At 50.0% G+C, this 26,809-nt stretch overlaps 1 protein-coding gene across 2 annotated transcripts in view; it reads right to left on the bottom strand.

Annotated features, from left to right (window-relative positions):
- LOC147098469 (sorbin and SH3 domain-containing protein 1-like) overlaps positions 1-26,809 on the bottom strand; it is a 356,822-nt gene that overhangs the window by 304,166 nt on the left and 25,847 nt on the right. For both annotated transcript variants that reach the window (XM_085970173.1, XM_085970194.1), the window contains exon 2: positions 18,468-18,540. The gene's annotated coding sequence lies outside the window, so the exon portion shown is untranslated. The remainder of the gene's footprint in view (positions 1-18,467; positions 18,541-26,809) is intronic.

Below are 26,809 nucleotides of genomic sequence, written 5' to 3'. Positions count from 1 at the left end.
ATCTGACCTCCCCTCCCCCCACCCCACAATCTGACCGCTCCTCCCACCACCCCACAATCTGACCCCCCCTCCCCCCACCCCACAATCTGACCGCTCCTCCCCCCACCACACAATCTGACCTCCCCTCCCCCACCCCACAATCTGACCTCCCCTCCCCTACCCCGCAATCTGACCGCTCCTCGCCCCACCCCACAATCTGACCGCTCCTCCCCCCACCCCACAATCTGACCCCCCCTCCCCCCACCCCACAATCTAACCGCTCCTTCCCCTACCCTGCAATCTGAGCCCCCCTGCCCCCCAAAATCTGACCCCCCTCCACCCCATAATCTGACCGCTCCTTCCCCTACCCCGCAATCTGACCCCCCCTCCCCCCACCCCACAATCTAACCACTCCTCCTCCCCCTACCCCACAATCTGACCCCCCCCAAAATCTGACCCCCCTCCACCCCACAATCTGACCGCTCCTCCCCCTACCCCACAATCTGACCGCCCCTCCCCCCACCCCACAATCTGACCTCCCCCCCACAATCTGACCAATCCCCTCCCGATGCCAGATCCCGGACTGCGGCCTGGAGCCCTAGGCCTACCCGCCCGACAGCCAGCCTCTCAATCTGACTGGCTGCGGCCGGGAAACAGCCCCGCAGGCTTCCCACCGACTGCTTCCTCCAGCTGAACCAAAAGGCACGCAATTCTTTCAGAGAACAACATTTTGGGAAACAGTCCAGGTGTAATTTGAGACATGACATATGATCAACGTGGCGTATTCGGGAGGAACAGGTGACTTTGACCTCTGGCTCCCAAAGCTCTCCAGCACTGGAGCTTTCCTCGTCTCATGTCTGGGTCTGTTGTGGACTCATTGATAGAGATTGATCGCTGTGATCAGTCGACAACTCCATTATCGTTGTATCATGGGACTGCCGGGATGGTAGAAGGTGAACGAGGTGGACCTTGGTCTTTTTTCGTCTAGAAATTTCTCTGTTCCTACCTCAATGTCCCTTTCACTCTGCCAACAACTATTAGCTCACTTGGAGGGTAAACATCAACACAGACTGATTGGGCCAAGTGGTCAGCTTCCAGTTACTTTTGAACGTGATGTTATCTATGTTTGACTTCTATTCAACAACATCTACAATCTGCATTTACAAAGCACCTTGATGTCAAGCAAAGAGAGCGAGTGTCTCACAAGGCAAAGGAGGTGGACATGGAACAGAACGCGAAGTAGTTGTGAGGGGAGATGATGGGAGACTAAAGGCGTGGTCAATGAGTTGAGCTTTTAGGAGGATGCGAAAGGATCTAGAATCAAACTGAGACATTCCTAATCGTTTTGAAAATGCCCACTTGGGTGAGATAGCAGAAATGAGGCTAGACCTGAAAAAAATTGGTATTTGTGTCTGGAAGTTAATCCACAAAACAATTATACAATCCCCAAAACATTGGGAAAGACTCTGAAAATTCTCATGTGTTAAACACAAAGTTTGACTTCTTCACTCACTGGAAACCAGTGCCCTTGGTTCTAACTACACCCCAATGCCGCTCTAGACATGACAGGCCTGTGTCAGTGCTGGGCCTGCCAGTCAAAAATACTCCCATTAATTGTCACCACATTGAAACAAGGCAGCAGGTGCAAAGTAGCTCAGGCTTAAGGCCTTCAACTCTGTTCTGACATAATACATCTCTCTTGCTGCAACCTGAAAACATTAAAATCTCCTTTGGGTCACATCTTAGAGGGAATGTCTGGCATTTTAACGAATAACACCCTGAAACTTACAGATTTCACTTTTGGATATAATCTAACTTTAAAAATGTCTTTGATGATTTCCCCTTTGCCAGAGTCTACGAGGATGGAGAAGTCCTCAGTTGGGCTGAGTTGTTCCAATGCGTGGACTCCTCCAGCGACCCATCATCAACGCCCCCGGCAAGCTGAGGACCCCTCTGACCATCCAAGATTAGCAAGCCCACCTTCTGGGGCAGTCGTACAGTTGGGAACCTGCACACCCCCACCCATTCAGGGCAAGCCCAAGTGAGAATGTTGATGACAACTCTGAGAAAGGAACCCCACAGAATCCGCGGCTGAAACATCGGACAAAATCTTTCATTGAGGAAAAAGCAAGGGTTTACCTGTCAGATGCTCCTTATTCCTCACTGCAGCTGTAACCACAGACCACACTGTGATAAAAGACATTTCAGATGGCATCTCAGCTCTGATGACTCCCATGCAGAACGTTGGGCTGCCCAGGCTTTGTTGCTTCTCTAGATTATTCTCTTGTTTATTCCCAAGCGGTTTAAAAAAAAGTTCTGGAACAACATTGCCACGGCAACAAGCGGGGCCTACCTGACAGCACTCTGAATAATTCAGCAGAGCTGCCAACACAGATCAACGAACAATGGTATGACAACACAGAAAAAAAAACCGAAGTAAGTTACGTCGATTTGTAAATCATAAACGCCTCCTCGACATCAGGGCCCTGTGCTGGCAGTTCAAAGTGATGGACAATTTGGTTTTCTTGTGGTGAAGGGGCCTGTTCTTCCTGTGCTACTCCTATACCTTATTGAGGCATGGTCACAGTGGGGCACGAGGGACAGCAATGCCCCTTATTGAGGCATGGTCACAGTGGGACACGAGGGATAGTGATGCCCCTTATTGAGGCATGGTCACAGTGGGGCACGAGGGATATTGATGCCCCTTATTGAGGCATGGTCACAGTGGGGCACGAGGGATAGCGATGCCCCTTATTGAGGCATGGTCACAGTGGGGCATGAGGGATATTGATGCCCCTTATTGAGGCATGGTCACAGTGGGGCACGAGGGATATTGATGCCCCTTATTGAGGCATGGTCACAGTGGGGCACGAGGGATAGCGATGCCCCTTATTGAGGCATGGTCACAGTGGGGCACGAGGGATAGCGATGCCCCTTATTGAGGCATGGTCACAGTGGGGCACGAGGGATATTGATGCCCCTTATTGAGGCATGGTCACAGTGGGGCATGAGAGATAGCGATGCCCCTTATTGAGGCATGGTCACAGTGGGGCTCGAGGGATAATGATGCCATGCGCTCCATACTTTGCTGTTAGTTCTTCTATTACATACATAAAGGAAGGAACTTAGCCCAGCTCTCAGTGAAGGGAGTGACTGACATAAGCACAGTCCTGTACTGTTGGGCCTTCTCAGGTGCCAGTGGCAGCTGAGGAACTAGCCCAACAGATGGATTAAAAGAAAGAAAGACTTGCATATATATATAAGGCAGTATGTATATTTTTACATAAAATCTACAGCACAGAAACAGGCCAGTCGGCCCAACAGGTCTATGCCGGTGTTTATGCTCCACACAAGCCCCTCTTCATCTCACCCTATCAACAGATCCTTCTATTCCTTTCTCCCTCATGTGTTTATCTAGCTTTCCCTTAAATACATCTCTGCTATTCGCCTCAACCACTCCCTGTGGCAGCGAGTTCCACATTCTCACCACTCTCTGGGTAAAGAAGTTTCTCCTGAATTCCCTATTGGATTTATTAGTGACTATCTTATATTTATGGCCCCTAGTTTTGGATTACCCAACAAGTGGAAACATCCTCTCTACGTCAACCCTATCGAACCCCTTTCATCATCTTAAAGGCCTCTATCAGGTCACCCCTCAGTCTTCTCTTACCTCGCAAAAAGAGCCCCAGCCTGTTCCATCTTTCCTGTGAGGTACAGGAAACTTTCTGGTATCCGGCACTGACGGGACCGAGCTGGTGCCGGTCGATCAACACTGCCGGAGAAACGAGCGCTCATGTTAAAACATACGGAGCTTCTGAGCTCCGTCTGAAGCAACAAACCCTGTTGCTTAGCAACAGCTTCAAAACAGTCGGCGCAGCTTGCAAACGTCTCTGTAGCTAAGCAACAGCTTCAGCTAGACGCTTGCAGAGCCACGACTGGAGAAAAAAAGCAACGAAAAGTAAAAAAACTTATCTGAACCGACTCCTGAATTTTGCCGGTGGATAGAGCGGTCCGGACATTTAACCTTCGTTTAAACGAAAGTTTCCTGTATATAGATTTTATAGACATATGTAGATTCTTTTTTTTAAATCATCTAAAAATTGCATTTTATTGACAAAAGTATATTCTTTGGAGGTTGGAGGAAAGTTAGCTGTAGATGTGTAACTAAAATACTTCCTGTATGTTATCAGCTCACCCATTGTACAGGGGCTGCTCCCTTGGGATGGTAACTTACGGAATTTATTCCATTATATGATCCAAAACACACAAAGGACGAGTACAAATCCTTCCGTGACTGTAAAACCAGATTCCAGTCCGTCAGGCTGTTGCTTCTCCTACAAGGCTGTCAACGAGTAAGAGTCACCTTTCAGTGTAAAAGAGGCACTCTGCTGCCCTGCCAACTCCCTCCATGCAATAGTTGGAGAAGCCAAGATATAACTGAGGCGCACAGCGAAGCATGTCGCAATCCAAACAAAAGAACAACAACAAATTGTATTTATTTAGTGCCTTTAACGTAGTAAAACGCCCCAAGGCGTTTCATACGAGCGTTATCAGGCAAAATTACACACCAAGCCAAAGAAGGCGACATTAGGACAGGTGAGCAAAGGCTGGGCCAAAGGGGTAGATTTTAAGGAGGGGTCTTAAAGGAAGAGAGAGAGGTAGAGAGGCGGAGAGGTTTAGGGAGGGAATTCCAGAGCTGAGGGCCCAGGCAGCTGAAGGCACGGCCACCAATGCTGGAGTGAAGGGAGTGGGGGATGCACAAGAGGCCAGAATTGCAGGAACGCAGAGTTCACTGAGGGTTGTGTGGCTGGAGGAGGTGACAGAGATAGGGAGGGTTGTGCGGCTGGAGGAGGTGAGAGATAGAGAGGGTTGTAGGGATGGAGGAGGTGAGAGATAGGGAGGGTTGTTGGGCTGGAGGAGGTGACAGAGATAGGGAGGGTTGTAGGGTCTGGAGGACGTTACAGAGATAGGAAGGGTTGTTGGGGCTGGAGGAGGTTACAGAGATAGGGAGGGTTGTAGGGGCTGGAGGAGGTTACAGAGAGAGGGAGGGTTGTAGGGCTGGAGGAGGTGACAGAGATAGGGAGGGTTGTAAGGCTGCAGGAGCTTTCAGAGATAGGGAGGGTTGTGCGGCTGGAGGAGGTTACAGAGATAGGGAGGGTTGTGCGGCTGGAGGAGGTTACAGAGACAGGGAGGGTTGTTGGGGCTGGAGGAGGTTTCAGAGATAGGGAGGGTTGTAGGGCTGGAGGAGGTTACACAGATAGGGAGGATTGTAGGGGCTGGAGGAGGTTACAGAGATAGGGAGGGTTGTAGGGCTGGAGGAGGTGACAGAGATAGGGAGGGTTGTAGGGCTGGAGGAGGTGACAGAGACAGGGAGGGTTGTGCGGCTGGAGGAGGTGACAGAGATAGGGAGGGTTGTAGGGCTGGAGGAGGTGACAGAGATAGGGAGGGTTACAGTTCCACAGGCACTGACTCTCACTGGGGTACAGTTCCACAGGCACTGAATCTCACTGGGGTAGAGTTCCACTGGCACTGACTCTCACTGGGGTACAGTTCCACAGACACTGACTCTCACTGGGGTACAGTTCCACAGACACTGACTCTCACTGGGGTACAGTTCCACAGGCACTGACTCTCACTGGGGTACAGTTCCACAGACACTGACTCTCACTGGGGTACAGTTCCACAGACACTGACTCTCACTGGGGTACAGTTCCACAGGCACTGACTCTCACTGGGGTACAGTTCCACAGACGCTGACTCTCACTGGGGTACAGTTCCACAGACACTGAATCTCACTGGGGTAGAGTTCCACTGGCACTGACTCTCACTGGGGTACAGTTCCACAGACATTGACTCTCACTGGGGTACAGTTCCACAGACACTGACTCTCACTGGGGTACAGTTCCACAGACACTGACTCTCACTGGGGTACAGTTCCACAGACACTGACGCTCACTGGGGTACAGTTCCACAGTGTTTATTTACATCCCCAGATGAGAATCACACAAGCTGCAGCACCCAGACTGATTCAACAGAGTCGATATTGACCCTGGGACCCAGTCTGTTTGGCGCTGGGGTGATGCAGTTAGTCACCGAGCCATCGGGGGAGCTAGTGGTCCTTGTGCTTCATACCCTATTTGGTCAGGGATGGCCCATTGAAGTTTCAGTAATTTAATAAAGTGATTGAATGGATCATAAATCAGCGGAGATTGACTGACGAGTGTTTGATGACATCATTAGGAGTCTATTACCGCCATCAGCAGTATATAGAACTTGTATATTGCACCATGATTTGACACTGGCTCCTCACGGCTTACCCATAACTTCCATTCATTCTCTCTGCCTCCCCGGCCGCTCTCTCATGGTTCAACGATCCCATTTGTCTCGTGCTGCTGCTTTTCTGTTTATTGATTCCCATTGTTGATGCTTGGCATCAGGCCGAGATTTATCCCAGTGAGAGTCAATGTCTGTGGAACTGTACCCCAGTGAGAGTCAATGTCTGTGGAACTGTACCCCAGTGAGAGTCAATGTCTGTGGAACTGTACCCCAGTGAGAGTCAGTGTCTGTGGAACTGTACCCCAGTGAGAGTCAGTGTCTGTGGAACTGTACCCCAGTGAGAGTCAGTGTCTGTGGACCTGTACCCCAGTGAGAGTCAGTGTCTGTGGAACTGTACCCCAGTGAGAGTCAGTGTCTGTGGAACTGTACCCCAGTGAGAGTCAGTGCCTGTGGAACTGTACCCCAGTGAGGGTCAGTGTCTGTGGAACTGTACCCCAGTGAGGGTCAGTGTCTGTGGAACTGTACCCCAGTGAGGGTCAGTGTCTGTGGAACTGTACCCCAGTGAGAGTCAGTGTCTGTGGAACTGTACCCCAGTGAGAGTCAGTGTCTGTGGAACTGTACCCCAGTGAGGGTCAGTGTCTGTGGAACTGTACCCCAGTGAGGGTCAGTGTCTGTGGAACTGTACCCCAGTGAGAGTCAGTGCCTGTGGAACTGTACCCCAGTGAGAGTCAGTGTCTGTGGAACTGTACCCCAGTGAGAGTCAGTGTCTGTGGAACAGTACCCCAGTGAGAGTCAGTGTCTGTGGAACTCAATCCCAGTGAGAGTCAGTGTCTGTGGAACTGAATCCCAGTGAGAGTCAGTGCCTGTGGAACTGTACCCCAGTGAGAGTCAGTGTCTGTGGAACTGAATCCCAGTGAGAGTCAGTGTCTGTGGAACAGTACCCCAGTGAGAGTCAGTGTCTGTGGAACTGTACCCCAGTGAGAGTCAGTGTCTGTGGAACTGTACCCCAGCGAGAGTCAGTGTCTGTGGAACTGTACCCCTGCAACAGACAGCACACGTATCCCACAGCCACTCTTACTGCCCAAATGAATAGCAATGTCCTGCTATTCAACTGTGAAGGCATCACAGCCAAGTCATTTTATGGCCTCACTCGACTTTCAGACCCTTACCAGCAGGGGCAGTCTGGAGTCGACCCCTCGCTCTTAGTCTCGGGGCAATGAAGCCCGCTGCAATACCTGACTGCAATTACCAGAGGCCTGGACTCAAACGCTGTGCCTGCTGGGTTAATGACCTGGTGCATCACCGGAGGTAGAGTTTTAGGAGAGATTCTCCAGGGATTCCGTCAATCCTCTGCCGAAGTTACATCAAGAATTTGGGAGAACCCCTGTGACAATTCTATTTTCAGCCCTTGAACCACAAGATATCGTTGGAGCCCTTTGACCTTTACTTTACCTGATAAATTTGGAGAACATACCAAAGTGGCCCATCACTGAGATGAAGCTCGCATGGCCTTGATTATTCCTAGGGTCCTGTCTGCATAGTAAGCATTCCAGCTCCCTCGAGCACCAGCCCGCAGTGAACACACCAATCTACAATAGGAACACAGGACGTAGGAACAGATGGAGGCCATTCAACCCCTCGGGCCTGCTTTGCCATTCAATGAGACCAGGGCTGATCTGTACCTCAACTCCATTTACCCACCTTAGCTCCATACCCCTCGAAACGCTTACCCACCAAAAATAGGTGAAGCCAGGCACCGATACTCCACAGCACTGAACAATACTGCACCACACAAAGTCGAACCATATATAAAATCGCACCTCAGAAAGCAATGGGCTGCAGGCCGTAACACTGAAATATGGCTGAGAGGGAGGTTTTCATCATAGAGGTGGACCTGCCGATACAGTCTGGTGATGGACGAGGTAACCGCAAACAGTGCAGGGTCATAAAATGGAGACTATAGTGTGCTCCTCAACTGAACACTTCCCCTTACTCTGTGAGGCCTTGTCCCCTTGACACCAAACTCCTGTTTGAAACGAGTGTCTGTTTTGGTGTCGGGATCTGTTCGCTCAACAGGATAATTAGTACTGAGTATGGAGCTGCAGGATTGTGTGGGGAAACTAGCCCCCGCGGCCCACAGCTGGTACTCTGACACACACCAAAGCATTTTACACCTTCCAATTTGTTACCTACACATGCAGCGTTAGTGAAAACTGACACTTCCAGCAGGAGTTAAGAAATGTACAATCAGGAACTAATTGTGTTGTAATTACCACGACAGAAACATTCATTTTCGGCACTAACTCCCAGGACCATTCATTCAACTCTAATTACACAGAACATCCATTGGAATCTTATATAACATTTTATATCGGCGCGCACTTCCTGTCTGTAGCATTTGACTTCCTGTTGTCACGTTTTTGTCGCACTTTTGGTGTCAACTTCTTCCATTTTTAATTCCCATGTCCACGTTTATCATGGGATTTGCTCACACCGAGTGCACAATCTGGTCACCAGGTTCCCACAATTCTCTCAAAATGCTTTCTGAAATTTTTTTCAGATGCCATTTTTCCACCAGTAACTAAAATTTCTACTGTTCCAATTAAGAATTTAAAGGAAAATATATTTCACAATAACATGATTACATTAACCAGACGTCTGTCACATCTTTAAATGTTTCATTGAAGTTTCAACTGCAGTCCAGGGAATAGAGCAGAACAAGAAACAGAGGCTGTAGAGTTAGGGCAGAGAGACACCGAGAAAAAGAGAGAGGCAGAGACAGAGAGAGACACAGAGAAAGAGGCAGAGAGACAAAGAGACACCGAGAAAGAGAAAGAGAGAAAGAGACAGAGAAAGACACACACACACAGAGACAGACACAGAGAAAGAGAGACACAGAGAAAGAGAGACACAGAGACACAGAGAAAGAGAGGCAGAGAGTCAGAGCGAGAGAGCACAGAGAGAGAGAACAGAGAGAGACAGAGAGATAAAGAGACAGCGATAGAGCAGAGAGAGTGAGATAGAGAGAGAGAGAACAGACAGAAAGATAAAGGGGGAGAAATTCGGTGGGGCCACAAACGGGGCGCCAAGCTCGCCTGGGCGCTGGAATTAGCGCTGCGATCGGAGCAGTAGCGACCGCCGGAAATTCAGCTTGAACGCCCCAAGAGGGGCACGGGGCGAGGCTCGAGGCGCTCCGCGTCCCTCTTAGGGCGTTGAAACTGAATATCACAGCGCAACGTGCCACAGCGCCACACGCTGCGGCACGGCGCGCTGCGGTACTGCAGGCCTTCCTCCCATTCTTAAGGGGGAGGGGCCTGCAACAGTGCGATCCCCGATCGCGAGTGCCGGCAAAAGAGCCCGGCACCGAGGAGAAGTGCCGGGTTCTGGGAAAACAGCCGGCACTGCTGCGGGGGGAGATCAGGAGGCCGGGGACGGAGGTGCTGGCAGGCGGCCGCCGAAAAAAACGGCCGCCCTACACCTCCACCTTAATTTGCACCACTGCCGCCACAGGAAGGCCCCGTGAACCGGGCGCGATTTGCAAACGGCGCTACAGAGGCGGGCGCTACCGAATATCGAGATCGGGGCGGTAGCGGGGCGCTGCGCACACTGATGACGTCATCGGTGGCGGCGCAGCGCAACAGGCTAACGCCGCATTAGCGCCCCAGCTAAATATCGCAGGAGACGTGGCCAGTGGCGCTAAAGCCACTGAGTGCCCTCTTTAGGCACTAACTGGTGGCGCAGCCCACCGAATTTCTAGGCCAAAGAGACAGAGAAAGAGACAGAGAGAGAAACAGAGAGAGACACACAGAGAAAGAGACAGAGAGAGAGACAGGGAGAGAGAGACAGAGAGACAGAGACACAGAGAAAGAGACAGAGAGACAGAGAGAGAGGGAGATACAAAGAAAGAGGCAGAGAAAGAGAGAGAGGGAGACACAGAGAAAGAGACAGCGACAGAGCAGAGAGAGTGAGATAGAGAGAGAGAACAGAGAAAAAGATGGAGAAAGAGACAGAGCGACAAAGAGACAGAGAGAGACTCAGAGAAAAAGACAGAGACACAGAGAGAGACAGAGAGAGAGAGATGGAGAAAGAAACAGAGACAGAGAAAGGGACAGAGATTGCTCATTCTCCCTGTCATGCTGCAGGCCAAGGGGAATACAAACTACTGCACCGTCTGGGGAGCAACTGGTCTGAGTAGAAGCCTTGAGGTAACCTGTCACACCACTCCCTGGAGACTTCAACAACTTCAAATCAGATAGTAGACCACCAAACACTTCTACGAACACAGTAAGGGCCAGTAGGAATCAATCAGCAGCTAACCTGAAAGCATGTGATGATCCCTTTAAATAGCGCTGGTGGGGGTCCTTCCTGCTGCTGAACACATGTTCAGCTGTACATGTTTAAGAGACGGCGTTAGCTGGAGCGTTGAGGTGGAAAATGGCAGCACTGGCATCAAATCAGCATTGCACGCTGATTGTCATCACCATCTGCGCACTCTGCATACTTCCAGCACACGTTCCCAGCGCCCGCACTAACGACCTGCACCAGAAGCGTGCGCGTGTGCCGCAGATGCCATTTTGGACCCAAATCGGCCCCCACAAAGCGCCAAAAAAATGGGTGCTACGGAGTCGAATTTAATGGCAAAAATCTCAGTTCATAACTGAACGAATATTAAGCACCCAGTCCTGTGATTTGTGTCTACACAGAAACCTTTCAGATCACAATCACTCTGGAACGAACAAACAATAACCTGAGAGTTCAACAGGCGCTGCATCGTGGCAGGCAAGGAGTTAATGCCGAGACGTTCAGTATCTTTCTGAAATATTCTCCTTGACAGTTCAGGCAGAGATAATGAAGTTGTCTATTCCCCTGGTCTGTGGGCTCACATTTATTAATGTTTTAATGAGAGGTTGCCCTCACTATCAAACAGTCATTGGCTTAATTAATTCTGAATACAAGCACAAACACCGAGGCCAACTAAATCTCATTGAGTATGTGGGTGCATCTGTTCAGTTACGTATATGGGCCACCCATCCCCACAGGCGTAGGGATTCCCTTAAAGATCCAGCCAGCTGAAACTGTCCTTATATCGGATTTAATTTATCAGAAATCAGCCTTGGCTCAGTGATAGCGCTCTGGACTCTGCATCAGAGGGTTGTGGGGTTCAAGCCCCACTCCGGGAGCACGTAACCGAAGACACATCAGTGCAGTGCTACCTCAGAGGCGATGCCCCCTTTAAGCTGCGTGACAGCACGGTGCCCTGCAGCGCCCGCGCAGTCGGCTCACCGGCTTTCAAATGGGAAAAACCCCTTAAAGGGGCCGCGCGCCCAAAAATAGAACTAAACGGAACATTGCTCAGACAGGCTGTCTTTTGGATGAGACATTAAACCAAAGGACCGTCTACCTGCTCAGGGGGACATAAAAGATCTCTGGGAAGTTCTTTCAGAATCCTGGCCAAATATCGATCCCTCGAGCAACACCAAAGAAAAACCAGATTATCTGGCCATTTGTCTCATTGTTGCTTGGGAGACATTGCTGCGTGCAAATTGGCGGCCGCGCTTGCCTAAAAATAGACGGTAACTGCACTGAAAAAAACGTCAGTGACTGTGAAGTGCTTGAGTGATTCTGCAGATGTGGAAGTTTCTATAAAAATACATTTCTTTCTTTCTTTATCTAAAATCCAATGAATATAAACCTTCCAGACTGCACCTGTGGAACCGAACCAGGTGAGGAAGAGAGAGAATTGGGAGAGTTTTTTCTGTTGCAAATAAAACGCTCACATTTACAAGCTGAACATCTTATACAAACGTCTCTGAAGTGTCTCTTGTTATACGTGGACCTGTGCATAAGAGAGGGGAAAGAGATGTACAATAAAGTACACAACGCATCACTGGAGACACAATGCCTGGCTGGAGTTATTTTCAAATAACTTGTCCCAAAGTCCGAGTGGGTGAAATCTTTGACCAGTATCTGGAATTGAAATCAAGGAGCTAATTTCTGTTTGACTTCATAACTTCCCTCTGCCCCTATATTCAGCCCTTCTCTCCTGAAGGTGTGGCTCTTGCTGCAGTATTGCTGCACTGTTGGAGAGGACAAGTGGCAGATGGAATTTAATACAGAGAAGTGTGAGGTGATGCATTTTGGCAAAAGGAACAGGGAGAGGCAATATACACTTAATGGCACAGTTTTAAAGAGTGTGCAGGGACAGAGGGACCTGGGAGCTAATGTGCATAGGTCCCTGAAGGTGGCAGGACATATTGAGAGAGTGGTTAACAAAGCATATGGGATCTTGGGCTTCATAAATAGAGGTATTGAGTACAAAAGTAGAGAAGTTATGCTGAACCTTTATAAAGCGCTGGTTAGGCCACAACTGGAGTACTGCATCCAGTTCTGGTCACCACACTTTAGGAAGGATGTGAAGGCCCTTGAGAGGGTGCAGAGGAGATTTACCAGAATGGTTCCGTGGATGGGGGATCTTAGCTACAAGGACAGGTTGGAGAAGCTGGATTTGTTTTCATTAGAGCAAAGGAGGTTGAGGGGTGATTTGATCGAGGTGTACAAGATTATGACGGGTTTGGATAGGCTAGACGGGGAAAGGCTGTTCCACTAGTTGATGGTACAAGGACTAGGGGACACAGATTTAAGGTTCTGGGCAAGAGATACAGGGGGGACGTGAGGGAAAACTTTTTTCTCCAGCGAGTGGTGAGGACCTGGAACTCGCTGCCGACGGAAGTGGTGGAAGCGGAGACACTCAATGTTTTCAAGGGGAGACTGGATAGGCACTTGAGGGAAATAAACTTGCAGGGCTACGGGGATAGAGCGGGGGAATGGGACTGACTGGATTGCTCTGCAGAGAGCCGGCACGGACTCGATGGGCCGAATGGCCTCCTTCTGTGCCGTTATGACTGTATGACTCTATGACGTCTTTCGGACAAGATGTTAAACCGAGGCCCCGTCTGCTCTCTCAGGTGGACATAAAAGATCCCATGGCACTATTTCGAAGAAGAGCAGGGGAGTTATCGCCGATGTCCTGGCCAATATTTATTCCTCAATCAACATCACTAAAAAAACAGATGATCTGGTCATTATCACATTGCTGTTTGTGGGAGCTTGCTGTGCGCAAATTGGCTGCTGTGTTTTCCACATTACAACAGTGACTGCACTTCAAAAGTACTTCATTGGCTGTAAAGCGCTTTGGGACGTCCGGTGGTCGTGAAAGGCGCCATAGAAATGCAAGTCTTTCTTTGTTTCTTTCTTTCTAGTTCCACAGGACGGGTTGTCCTCCGACACCTGGCCCAAGTGAGTGTTGGCAAGGTGTTTAACCACGGGAGGCACCACATTCGAGCCCATGGTCCACGTACATACAAGGGTCGCTGGTTACTAATCAGGAGCAGGATCCCCATCTCCCCTCCTTACCCCGGGCATTACGGCTAATTACAACATCCTAAGATCCCGTAAAGCTCAGGGGGCAACGAGTGTGTGGGCATCAAACTTTTCTCCGTTTTAGTTTTTCTCAAGAAGAGGAAAGTTGCCAATAAACAGGGACAACATGTGCCCGTCGTTCGGGAAGATTCTCTGTATTTTCATCAAAATAAATTAAAATCATGAAGGATTTAGTTGGAGTAAGTAAAGATAAAGAAAATAAAGAGAAACTGTTTCCAATGGCTGATAATGAGAGGGCACAAATTTAACGTGATTGGCAAAATAACCAGAGGCGACATGAGGAAAAACTTTTTTACGCACCGAGTGGTTAGGATTTGGAAGGCGCTGCCTGATAGGGCGGTGGAAACAGATTCAATAGTAGCCTTCAAAAGGGGAATTGGATAAATACTTGGAGGAGAAAAAATTGCTGGGATATGGGGAAGGAGCGGGGGAGTGGGACTAACTGGATTGCTCTTCGAAAGAGCCGGTACAGACTCGATGGGCCGAATCGCCTCCTTCTGTGCTGTACTATTCTAGGATTCTATGATCTTTCTTACAACCCAGTTATTTGTTTGCCATTCCTGTTGCATGACACTGCCAAGACAATCACAATTCCTTTGGGATAATGGGTTCCCTCTACACAATTAATGAGGCATCGCTTTCATATGAAAAGTCTTCAGCAAGTGTACTTGAATTGTACCATCAATTCACTCAGCTACACTCGGTTAACAAAAAAAGACACCACAATCTTCTCCCTCCCATAAAACTCAATGGCCTAGAAATTCGGTGGCGCCCCATTTGGGCGCCAAGCTCGCCTGGGCGCCGGAATTACCGCTCCGGACGGAGCCGCTTGCGCCAGCCCGATATTCAGTTTCAGCGCCCCAAATGGAAGCGGGGCGCTGCTCGAGGCGCCCCGCGTCCCTCTTGGGGTGCTGCAACTGAATATCGCAGCGCAACGTGCTGCGGTACTGCAGGCCTTCCTCCCCTTCTTAAAGGGGAGGGGCCTGCACCAGCGCGATCAGAGATCGCGAATGCCGGCAAAAGAGCCCGGCACCGAGGAGAGGTGCCGGGCTCTTGGGACACAGCCGGTACTGCCCGGGGGGGGGCTCAGGAGGCCGGGGATGGCGGCGCGAGGAGGTGCTGGCAGGCGGCCAGCAAAAAAAATGGCCGCCTCGCACCTCCCCTTTAATTAGCACCACTACCGCCACAGGTCGGCCCCCCTGAACCGGTCGCAAATTGCGACCAGCGTTACAGCGGGGGGCGCGACCCAATATCACGATTGGGGCGGTAGCGGGGCGCTGCGCACACCAATGACGTCATCGGTTGCGGTGCAGCACTACAGGCCAACGCCGCCATTAGCACCCCGCTAAATTTCGCGGGGGGCGTGGTCAGTGGCGCTAAAGCCACTAAGTGCCCTCTTTGGGCGCTAACTGGTGGCGCAGCCCACCGAATTTCTAGGCCAATCACTCCCCCACAAGGCGATGCCCTTTTAATCGTTATGTAATACAGTATTGCTTTAGAGCAGAACTGTTTGTGCAAACGTTGAAATAATTCGGTGTGTTCACCATTGACCTCGACAATAAAGATCAGATTTTAAACAAAAGTCCTGGGAACCCAAGGTTTTGGAGGGCGTGATATCGAGCTTGGCAGTCAGAAGGCTCTCTGGAGAATGTTGGAGCGAGATCTTTCGAAGCTGGCCTTCAGTTCCCCAAACAGCCCCCAGCGCATTAAGCTGACCTTTGTAGGCAGTACATCAGTTAAAGGCAATTCAAGTTCAAAGCCAATTTTTTTTTTTTTTAAAAGAACACACCGCTCTCCATCTGGAGGACTTGTCAGAGTTGCTGAATGCAGCTATTGTTCTTGCATGTAGTTGCAGAATTTGAGCTGTGCAAATATTTCTGTCACTAAAACACACCCTCTAAAACTTCTAGAAATAGAATTGACCGCTCAGAGGGAGGCCATTCGGCCCATTTTGCCTGTCTAAGTACGAGCACTTCAACTAAAGATGTCTGCTGCTTTCTCATTTCTAGCCACCCTTTTATATTATTTCCTTTTGACAAACTGTTTATTGTCTCTGTCTCAATAACCACTTATTGTAAAGCATTGAGTACTCGAATCGTCCCCTGTGTGGAATCAAATCTTCGAACTTTGCCTTTCAGTTTTCTAATTATAATAATCCTCAGCCCATGCCCCCTTGTTTCTCATTATAATAATCCTTAGCCCATGCTGAGACAACCATTAGGAACAATTATGCAATATTTACCATCTCACAACCTTTCCTAATTTTGAAAGCACGGGCCCCGTGTTGAATTTTATCTCATGCTCGCACACAGGTGCAAACCCATTCAGCACGACCGCTGATCCCACTCCATATGCGGTTTGAATGCAACTGTTCTCAGTTGGCTCAGCATTTGCAGAGGTTCAGTTGGCCTCAGTACCTCTGGATTTCTGATCCCTGTCCAGTGACACCGACTGGAAAGTGCCCCTGTGTGGTTATCAGCTGAGACCAGGATTGGGTACAGCCGCACTGCCTTCTACAGTCAGATGGCCAGTGCCACTCACTGTCTGGGCTCGTGGATGAAGAATGGTCACTTCGTCAGGGATTGAGGAAGTGACCTTTATAGCACTGGAGTTTGAGGGAAGTACATTGTCTCACTAGCCAATCTTAGCTGTTGCCTTCCAATTACACTGGAGCTTGTGGTGGGGGTCAAAGACAATGGCTTCTGTCTTCCCAATATTTAATTTGAGGAAATTCTGGCTCCTCCGGGACTGTATCAGCCGTGGCTCAGTGGGCAGCACTCTCGCCTCGGAGTCAGAAGGTTGTGGGTTCAAGTCCTGCTCCAGAGACTTCAGCACAAATATCCAGCCTGACACTCCAGTGCAGTGCTGAGGGAGTGCTGCACTGTCAGAGGTGCCGTCTTTTGGATGAGACGTTAAACCGAGGCCCCGTCTGCTTTCTTGAGTGGACATAAAAAATCCCACGGCACTATTTTGAAGAAGAGCAGGGGAGTTCTCTCCGGTGTCCTGGCCAATATTTATCCCTCAATCAACATCACTAAAACAGATTATCTGGTCATTATCACATTGCTGTTTGTGGGAGCTTGCTGTGCGCAAATTGGCTGCCGCGTTTCCTACATTACAACAGTGACTACACTTCAAAAGTACTTCATTGGCTGTAAAGCGCTTTGGGACATCCAGTGGTCGTGAAAGATGCTATAGAAATGCAAATCTTTCTTTCTTTGGATGTCACACAGCGGCGCTGGAAGGTCGAGAGAGGTGATGGAAAGGTAGAGCTGTGTGCTGTCAGTGTGGGAGCTGACCCCATGTCTTGGGTGATGTCACCAAGGGGTAGCATGTAGATGAGGAGGAAGGCTGGGGGCGGGCAAGGAAAGATCCTTGGGGGGCTCAAGAGATAACGGCGAGGGGGCAGGAAGATAACTCATTGCTGGAGATGCTCTGGCTACGGTCGAATAGGCAAGAGTGGAACCAAGTGAGAGCAGTCCCACTGAGCTGGCCACGGAGGAGAGGTGTTGGAGGAGGAAGGTGTGGTTGACTGTCTCAAAGGCTGCAGAGATGTCAAGAAGGACAAGGAGGGATAGTGCACCATGGTCGCAGTCACAGAGGATAGGGCTTCAGTGCTGTGGCAGGGGCTGAAACCTAACTGGAGAGATGTGCCCACAAGGTCTGCTCTAAGAAGGCACTAATTTTAGAGGAGGAATTTACTTTAGACTTTTATCCTTAATGGGACATTGAAGAAACAAAACTACTGAGGCCTTGTTAAAATAATGCCAAACTGAAGACAGTATGCATTGTTTGCATTGTCAATGAATCTGTTACCTTTAGCAATGAATACTCCAATACTCTGGTCCCTGGGGAATCGCCCTGTCATTGCTTTATCAAGACTACATCCTAAATTTACACAAAATGTAATGAGGATCCCACCCAACAATCCACTCTGGTGATACCATTGGTTTTGAATATTGAATAGAACCATAGAATGATACAGCACAGAAGGAGGCCATTTGAAAGAGCGATCCAATTAGTCCCACTCTCCCCTGCTCTTTCCTCATAGCCCTAAAAAAAATTCCTTTTCAAGTGTTTATCCAATTTCCTTTTGAAAGTTACTATTGAATCTGCTGCCACCGCCCTTTCATCCAGAGCATCCCTAATCATAACAACTTGCTGCATCATTTTTTCCCCCTCATTTCTCCACTGGCTTTATTGCCAATTACCTTAAATCTGCGCCCTCTGGTAACCAACCCTCTCGCCAGTGGAACCAGTTTCTCCCTATCGATTCTATCAAAGCCCCTCATCATTTTGAACACCTCTATCAAATCCTCCCCTTAACCTTCTCTGCTCGAAGGAGAACAACCCCAGCTTCTCCAGTCCCTCCATGTAACTGAAGTCCCTCACCCCTGGTACCATTCTGGTGAATCTCCTCTGCACCCTCTTCAAGGCCTTGATGTTAAATCGGTTACAAGGGCCACCCTTGGGTTAAGGGCTGTTTTGTTATTAACATTTATAGAATGGAAAATGTTTGAAATTCACACTTAAGAACATAAGAAATAGGAGCAGGAGTAGGCCATTCGGCCCCTCAAGCCTGCTCCGCCATTCAATGAGATCATGGCTGATCATCGACCTGAACTCCACCTTCCCGCCCGATCCCCATATCCCTCGATTCCCCTGGACTCCAAACCATATCACAGTATATGGATCTCCATTAAACGTTACTGGTTATTAAAGCTATAGCGTTACTGATAGATTCGGAGCTCCAATTAATTTATGAAACTAACCTGTAATTGACAAAACGAATATGCCAAGACGATGCAGACTACCTTGATGATCCAGTAACTGGTGCAGGCATCTCTGTGAAATCAAAAAGGATTTTATGTTCAAATTGATATTTCAAACAGAAGCAGAAAAACTTACAATAAGATACATTTTGACACTCTGGGTTCATCTAAAACAGATCCTTTACACAACAACAACAACTTGTATTTATATAGCGCCTTTAACGTTGTAAAATGTCCCACGGCGCTTCACAGGAGCGATTATCAAACACATTTTAAGACTGAGCTACATAAGAAGATATTCGGGCAGGTGACCAAAAGCTTGGCCAAAAAGAGGTAGGTTTTAAGGAGCGTCTTAAAGGGGTAGAGAGAGGCGGAGAGGTGGAGAGGTTTAGGGAGTGATATATCCTCTCCATCACTAAGAATGCCTATTTCCACATCCCTAACATCACCGTCTCCGCCCCTGCCGCAGCTCACCTGCTGCGGAAATCCGCATCAATGCCTTTGTTACCTCTGGACTCTGAATACACAATGAGTGGTGCGACCCTAGGAAGGACAGAGGATCAGAGGGACCTTGGTGTGCATGTACAGAGATCCTTGAAGGCAGCAGGACAGGTAGATAAGGTGGTTAAAAAGGCATATGGTGCTGGGTGAGTCACTGCACAGGGTGCTGGGTGAGACATTGCACAGGGTGCTGGGTGAGACACTGTACAGGGTGCTGGGTGGAACACTGTATAGAGTGCTGGGTGAGACACTGTACAGGGTGCTGGGTGAGACACTGCACAGGGTGCTGGGTGAGACACTGCACAGGGTGCTGGGTGGGACACTGCACAGGGTGCTGGGTGAGTCACTCCACAGGGTGCTGGGTGAGACACTGTACAGGGTGCTGGGTGAGACACTGTACAGGGTGCTGGGTGGAACACTGTACAGGGTGCTGGGTGAGACACTGTACAGGGTGCTGGGTGAGACACTGCACAGGGTGCTGGGTGAGACACTGTACAGGGTGCTGGGTGAGACACTGTACAGGGTGCTGGGTGAGACACTGTACAGGGTGCTGGGTGAGACACTGCACAGGGTGCTGGGTGAGACACTGCACAGGGTGCTGGGTGAGTCACTCCACAGGGTGCTGGGTGGGTCACTGTACAGGGTGCTGGGTGAGACACTGCATGGGGTGCTGGGTGAGACACTGCACAGGGTGCTGGGTGAGACACTGCACAGGGTGCTGGGTGAGACACTGCACAGGGTGCTGGGTGAGTCACTGTACAGGGTGCTGGGTGAGACACTGCACAGGGTGCTGGGTGGGTCACTCCACAGGGTGCTGGGTGGGTCACTGTACAGGGTGCTGGGTGAGACACTGCATGGGGTGCTGGGTGAGACACTGTACAGGGTGCTGGGTGGGTCACTGTACAGGGTGCTGGGTGAGACACTGCACGGGGTGCTGGGTGAGACACTGTACAGGGTGCTGGGTGGGTCACTGTACAGGGTGCTGGGTGAGACACTGTACAGGGTGCTGGGTGAGACACTGTACAGGGTGCTGGGTGGGTCACTGTACAGGGTGCTGGGTGAGACACTGCACAGGGTGCTGGGTGAGTCACTGTACAGGGTGCTGGGTGGGTCACTGTACAGGGTGCTGGGTGAGACACTGTACAGGGTGCTGGGTGGGTCACTGTACAGGGTGCTGGGTGAGACACTGCACAGGGTGCTGGGTGAGTCACTCCACAGGGTGCTGGGTGAGACACTGCACAGGGTGCTGGGTGAGATACTGTACAGGGTGCTGGGTGAGACACTGTACAGGGTGCTAGGTGAGTCACTGTACAGGGTGCTGGGTGAGACAATGCACAGGGTGCTGGGTGAGACACTGTACAGGGTGCTGGGTGAGACACTGTACATGGTGCTGGGTGGGTCACTGCACAGGGTGCTGGGTGAGACAATGCACAGGGTGCTGGGTGAGACACTGCACAGGGTGCTGGGTGAGTCACTGTACAGTGTGCTGGGTGAGACACTGCACAGGGTGCTGGGTGGGTCACTCCACAGGGTGCTGGGTGGGTCACTGTAAAGGGTGCTGGGTGAGACAATGCACAGGGTGCTGGGTGAGACAATGCACAGGGTGCTGGGTGAGACACTGCACAGGATGCTGGGTGAGTCACTGCACAGGCTGCTGGGTGGGTCACTCCACAGGGTGCTGGGTGGGTCACTGTACAGGGTGCTGGGTGAGACACTGCATGGGGTGCTGGGTGAGACACTGTACAGGGTGCTGGGTGGGTCACTGTACAGGGTGCTGGGTGAGACACTGCACAGGGTGCTGGGTGAGACACTGTACAGGGTGCTGTGTGGGTCACTGTACAGGGTGCTGGGTGAGATACTGCACGGGGTGCTGGGTGAGACACTGTACAGGGTGCTGGGTGAGACACTGTACAGGGTGCTGGGTGAGACACTGTACAGGGTGCTGGGTGGGTCACTGTACAGGGTGCTGGGTGAGACTCTGTACAGGGTGCTGGGTGAGACACTGTACAGGGTGCTGGGTGAGACTCTGTACAGGGTGCTGGGTGAGACACTGTACAGGGTGCTGGGTGAGACTCTGTACAGGGTGCTGGGTGGGTCACTGTACAGGGTGCTGGGTGAGACACTGTACAGGGTGCTGGGTGAGACACTGTACAGGGTGCTGGGTGAGACTCTGTACAGGGTGCTGGGTGAGACACTGTACAGGGTGCTGGGTGAGACTCTGTACAGGGTGCTGGGTGGGTCACTGCACAGGGTGCTGGGTGAGACACTGTACAGGGTGCTGGGTTAGACACTGCACAGGGTGCTGGGTGAGACACTGTACAGGGTGCTGGGTGAGACACTGCACAGGGTGCTGGGTGAGACACTGCACAGGGTGCTGGGTGAGACAATGCACAGGGTGCTGGGTGAGACAATGCACAGGGTGCTGGGTGAGACACTGCACAGGGTGCTGGGTGAGACTGCACAGGGTGCTGGGTGAGACACTGCACAGGGTGCTGGGTGAGACACTGTACAGGGTGCTGGGTGAGACACTGCACAGGGTGCTGGGTGAGACACTGCACAGGGTGCTGGGTGAGACACTGTACAGGGTGCTGGGTGAGACACTGCACAGGGTGCTGGGTGGGTCACTCCACAGGGTGCTGGGTGGGACACTGTACAGAGTGCTGGGTGAGTCACTGTACAGGGTGCTGGGTGAGACACTGTACTGGGTGCTGGGTGAGTCACTCCACAGGGTGCTGGGTGGGTCACTGTACAGGGTGCTGGGTGAGTCACTGTACAGGGTGCTGGGTGATACACTGTACAGGGTGCTGGGTGAGTCACTGTACAGGGTGCTGGGTGAGACACAGCATGGGGTGCTGGGTGGGTCACTGTACAGGGTGCTGAGTGAGTCACTGTACAGGGTGCTGGGTGAGTCACTGTACAGGGTGCTGGGTGAGACACTACAGGGTGCTGGGTGAGACACTGCACAGGGTGCTGTTTGGGTCACTCCACAGGGTGCTGGGTGAGACACTGTACAGGGTGCTGGGTGAGTCACTGTACAGGGTGCTGGGTGAGTCACTGTACAGGGTGCTGGGTGAGACATTGTACAGGGTGCTGGGTGAGACACTGTACAGGGTGCTGGGTGAGTCACTGTACAGGGTGCTGGGTGAGTCACTGTACAGGGTGCTGGATGAGACATTGTACAGGGTGCTGGGTGAGTCACTGTACAGGGTGCTGGGTGAGTCACTGTACAGGGTGCTGGGTGAGTCACTGTCCATAGGGTGCTGTGTGAGTCACTGTACAGGGTGCTGGGTGAGACACTGCACAGGGTGCTGGGTGAGTCACTGTACAGGGTGCTGGGTGGGACACTGCACCATGTGGGTCCTTCCCCGACACCTCAGTGTCCCACCAATTCGTTGTCAAAGTCAAATTGTGACCCAACTCTGATTTATTTTTATAGCTATCCTGGAACTAACTTAGCAATTATAATTCTCCAGCATTTTCTGTTTCTAACTTAGTAATTATATTAACTGTACAGACAGACAGTTAACTTGGAAATGAGGGACAGAGTTCTGTCTGATACATAGACGCCGTATTAAATCTCCGACATAAGATTCAAGCAAGATTCTCTTTGACATAAATTCTCTTGATCGCAAATTTGATCATTTGAATGTAGCTAACACTTTGAAGTGTGATTTTGGCATCGTAGGGCCAATGTTCCGGATTATGGCTGAGGAGTCTCAGCAGGGATTGAGGGGTGATGTCAGGAAGCACTTCTTCACACAAAGGCTAGTGGAAATCTGCAACTCTCTCCCCCAAAAAGGCTGCTGAGGCTGGCGGGGGGGCTGGTGAGGGGGGCAATTGAAAATGTCAAAACTGAGATTGCTAGATTTTTGTTGGGTAAGAGCATTAAAGGTTACGGAACCAAGGCGGGTAGAAGGGGTTAAGATACAGGTCAGCCGCGATCTAATTGAATGGCGGGACAGGCTCGAGGGGCTGAATGGGATCTTCCTATTCCTATGTTCACAGCCCCCTCCCCCACACAGACAGCAGGCGCGGCTCACAGCGTGATCTCAGAAACTCTCCACCCCCGTATACACAAGCGGCGGGAGTTTACTGCAGGCCAGGTGGATCCGTGGCGATAAACAATCAGTGGAACCGCTGGCAGAAAATTGCCACGGAAATTGGACTGGGCTTTTGAGAATCTCTTTAAATCTGCAGAGGCGCCGTCAAATTTAAATGGGCAAAACTGATGATATGAAACAGCCCTGGAGGATTCGACAGTTCAGTTTTACTGGAAAATGAATTGTACAACATAACAATTTTCAAACATAACCTACCACATTGAAATAGTTATGTAGAAAATGCGCCGCACTTCCAAAACCACTCTGGCGCTGCAATGCCTGGACTGCCTACATTCCCCAGGTGGGAGAACGAACCTTGACATTTATGGTTTCAGAGGCTGGATGGTCTCCTCGAGAAATATTAAAGGATTCCTGCAGGTGTGTGCTGATTTGCTGCTATTTTTAACGCAGTACTTAACAGCATCGCATTCGCAGAAATGTTGTGTTCCGAAAAACATTCATTCCTGAAACTTCCTTCGCGGCTCGTTCATTTCAACAAATGTCAAGTATTGCCCATTTTTTTTCTTTTAGCAATCTCAGCCCCCTGTGTTAAATGACCGATTACTGTACAAATTACGCAGGAGTCATCCTGTACAAAGCATTCCGGCAGCCCTGGGGGTTAAGCACTAAACTATACAGAGTGGAATGACCCAGATTCAGATCCAGGTCTGCATCGAGTTGTTTCTCCTCAGAGGAGGTCGAACTCTTCTCAGGGCTCCGGCATTAGGGAAGTGGGGGGGTCAAGGGAGGAGCAACGAAAAGTTCCTGCTCCGATCCCTATTCATGAGTCCTGCTGGAAAGGGCGCATGTATGAGTGGGCAAGGCAAAGATTGGGCTCTTCTGTGATGCCCCCACAGTCAAAGAGCCTTCCCACGCTCCCTGCTTTGGCTCACACATGCAGAATGATTACCGGATCAAGATACCAGAGGGCCTGCTGATTCCCAGCAAGAGTCATGGAGATGAGAGGAGAAAATTTGGAAAATAAACTGACGTGACCTCCAAACGCTGTTGAATTTGGTGCCCAGCACGTCGCTCTTTAAAAACAGCTTTTGTTGAAGGGTCTGCTCCTTTAAATCCCTGTGACAGGGTCTGGTCCCAGGGGCTGTTGTTCAACCAGCAAGGCATAAACAAAGCTCATTGTTATGACTAAGTTTGGTAGAATTACTCCCACTCCCAGTGAAATAGCAACACGTGTGGTCTTTGGAACAAAACACACAGAAGGTTATTACAAACACTCACACACTCACACAGATATACACACACACTGACACTCGCGCACATTCACACTCACCAACATGCACACACACTCACAATCACGCACACACTCACAAACACGTACACAAACACAAAAACGCATATAAGTATACATATACAGGCGTTTCTGCGGCCGCAGACGTGACTCCAGGGTGGTACGTTGTCTCCCTGGTGCCAGGGTCAAGGATGTCACTGAACGGCTGCAGGGCATTCTGAAGGGGGAGGGTGAACAGTCAGAGGTCGTGGTTCACATTGCTACCAGCGATATGGGTAGAAAGAGGGATGAGGCCCTGCAACAAGAATTTAGGGAGCTAGGTAGCAGATTAAAAAGCAGGACCTCAAAGGTTGTAATCTCTGGATTACTCCCGGTGCCACGTGCTAGTGAGTATAGGAATAGGAGGATAGAGTAGATGAATGCGTGGCTAAAGAGTTGGTGCAGGAGGAAGGGCTTTAGTTTCCTGGATCACTGGGTCTGTTTCTGGGGAAGGTGGGACCTGTACAAGTTGGACGGGACCAACAACCTTGCGGGCAGGTTTGCTAGTGCTGTTAGGCGGGGGGTTAAATTAACTTGGCAGGGGGATGGGATACGGAGTGGAGATATAGTAGGGGGTGATGCACAGCCAAATATAGAGGAAAAAACAAGTCAGTCTGGAAGGCAGAGCAAATATGTAACGCACAAGGGAGTATGGCAAAGCTGGATTGCATTTATTTTAATGCAAGGAGTCTTACAAGTAAGGCAGATGAATTGAAGGTGTTGATTAACACATGGGAGTATGATATTGTTGCTATCACAGAGACATGGTTGAGGGAGGGGCAGGACTGGCAGCTCAATATTCCGGGGTATAGAATCTTCAGGCGAGACAGAGGCGGGTGTAAAAGAGAAGGGGGTGTCGCAATATTAATCAAGGAGTCAATTACTGCTGTAAGGAGGGATGATATCTTAGCAGGTTCCTCTAATGAGGCCATATGGGTAGAACTTAAAAACAAAAAGGGGGCAAGCACTTTGCTGGGAGTGTACTATAGGCCCCCAAACAGTCAGGGGCAGATAGAGGAACAGATATGTAGGCTCATCTCAGAGAAGTGTAGAAATAATAGGGTAACAATAGTAGAGGATTTCAACTTCCCCAATATTAACTGGGATAGTCAGAGTGTGAAAGGCTTAGAAGGTGCAGAATTCTTAAAGTGCATCCAGGAGAGCTTTTTGAGCCAGCATGTAGAAAGTCCTACAAGAGAGGGGGCGGTACTGGACCTAATTCTAGGAAATGTAGCTGGGCAAGTGGTAGAAGTGTCAGTAGGAGAGCATTTTGGTGACAGTGACCACAATTCGGTGAGATTTAAGGTAGTCATGCAAAAGGACAAAGATGGACCGGAAATAAAGGTTCTAAATTGGGGGGAAGGCCAATTTTAATATGAGAAGGCAGGATCTGGCCAAAGTGGACTAGGATCAGCTAATTGTAGGAAAATCCACATCAGAGCAGTGGGAGTCATTCAGAAAGGAAATAGGGAGAGTACAACGCCAACATGTTCCCGTAAAGGTCAAGGGTGGGACCAACAAGTCCAGGGAACCCTGGATGTCAAGGGATATACAAGAATGGATTAGGAAAAAAAGGGAGGCTTTTGGCAGATACAAAGGACTAAAAACAGTGGAAGCCCTAGAGGAGTATAGAAAGTGCAGGGGGGTACTTAAAAAAGAAATTAGGAGAGCGAAGAGGGGGCATGAAAAAACACTGGCGGGCAAAATAAAGGAAAATCCCAAGGTGTTTTATAAGTATATTAAGGGCAAGAGGATAACCAGGGAAAGAGTAGGGCCCATTAGGGACCAAAGTGGCAATCTGTGTGTAGAGCCAGAAGATGTAGGTGAGGTTTTAAATGAATATTTTGCATCTGTGTTCACTATGGAGAAGGAATCAGGCAGGGGATTGTGATATACTTGAACAAATTAGTATTGAGAGGGAGGAGGTACTAGCGGTTTTAGCGGGCTTAAAAGTGGATAAATCCCCAGGCCCAGACGAGATGTATCCCAGGCTGCTGTGTGAGGAATGGGAGAAGATTGCAGGGGCTCTGACACAAAATCTCAGAACATCTCTGGCCACAGGGGAGCTGCCAGAGGACTGGAGGACAGCTAACATAGTACCATTATTCAAGAAGGGTAGTGGGGATAAACCAGGGAAATTATTGAAAAAAATTCTGAGGGACAGAATTAGTCTTCACTTGGAGAGGCAAGGATAGTCAGCATGGCTTTGTCAGGGGGCGATCATGTCTAACCAATTTGATTGAATTTTTCGAGGGGGTGACTAGGTGTGTGGATGAGGGTAGTGCAGTTGATGTAGTCTACATGGACTTCAGTAAGCCTTTTGACAAAGTCCCACATGAGAGACTGGTCAAGAAGGTAAGAGCCCATGGGATCCAGGGCAATTTGTCACATTGGATCCAAAATTGGCTTAGTGGCAGGAGGCAGAGGGTGATGGTCGAACATTGTTTTAGTGA

The sequence above is a fragment of the Somniosus microcephalus genome, chromosome 29 (genome assembly GCF_052327205.1).
Source record: "Somniosus microcephalus isolate GS21.2 chromosome 29, FLI_Smic_1.0, whole genome shotgun sequence".
NCBI classification, from domain to species: domain Eukaryota; kingdom Metazoa; phylum Chordata; class Chondrichthyes; order Squaliformes; family Somniosidae; genus Somniosus; species Somniosus microcephalus.
This window is presented reverse-complemented; position numbering and strand designations above follow the sequence as displayed.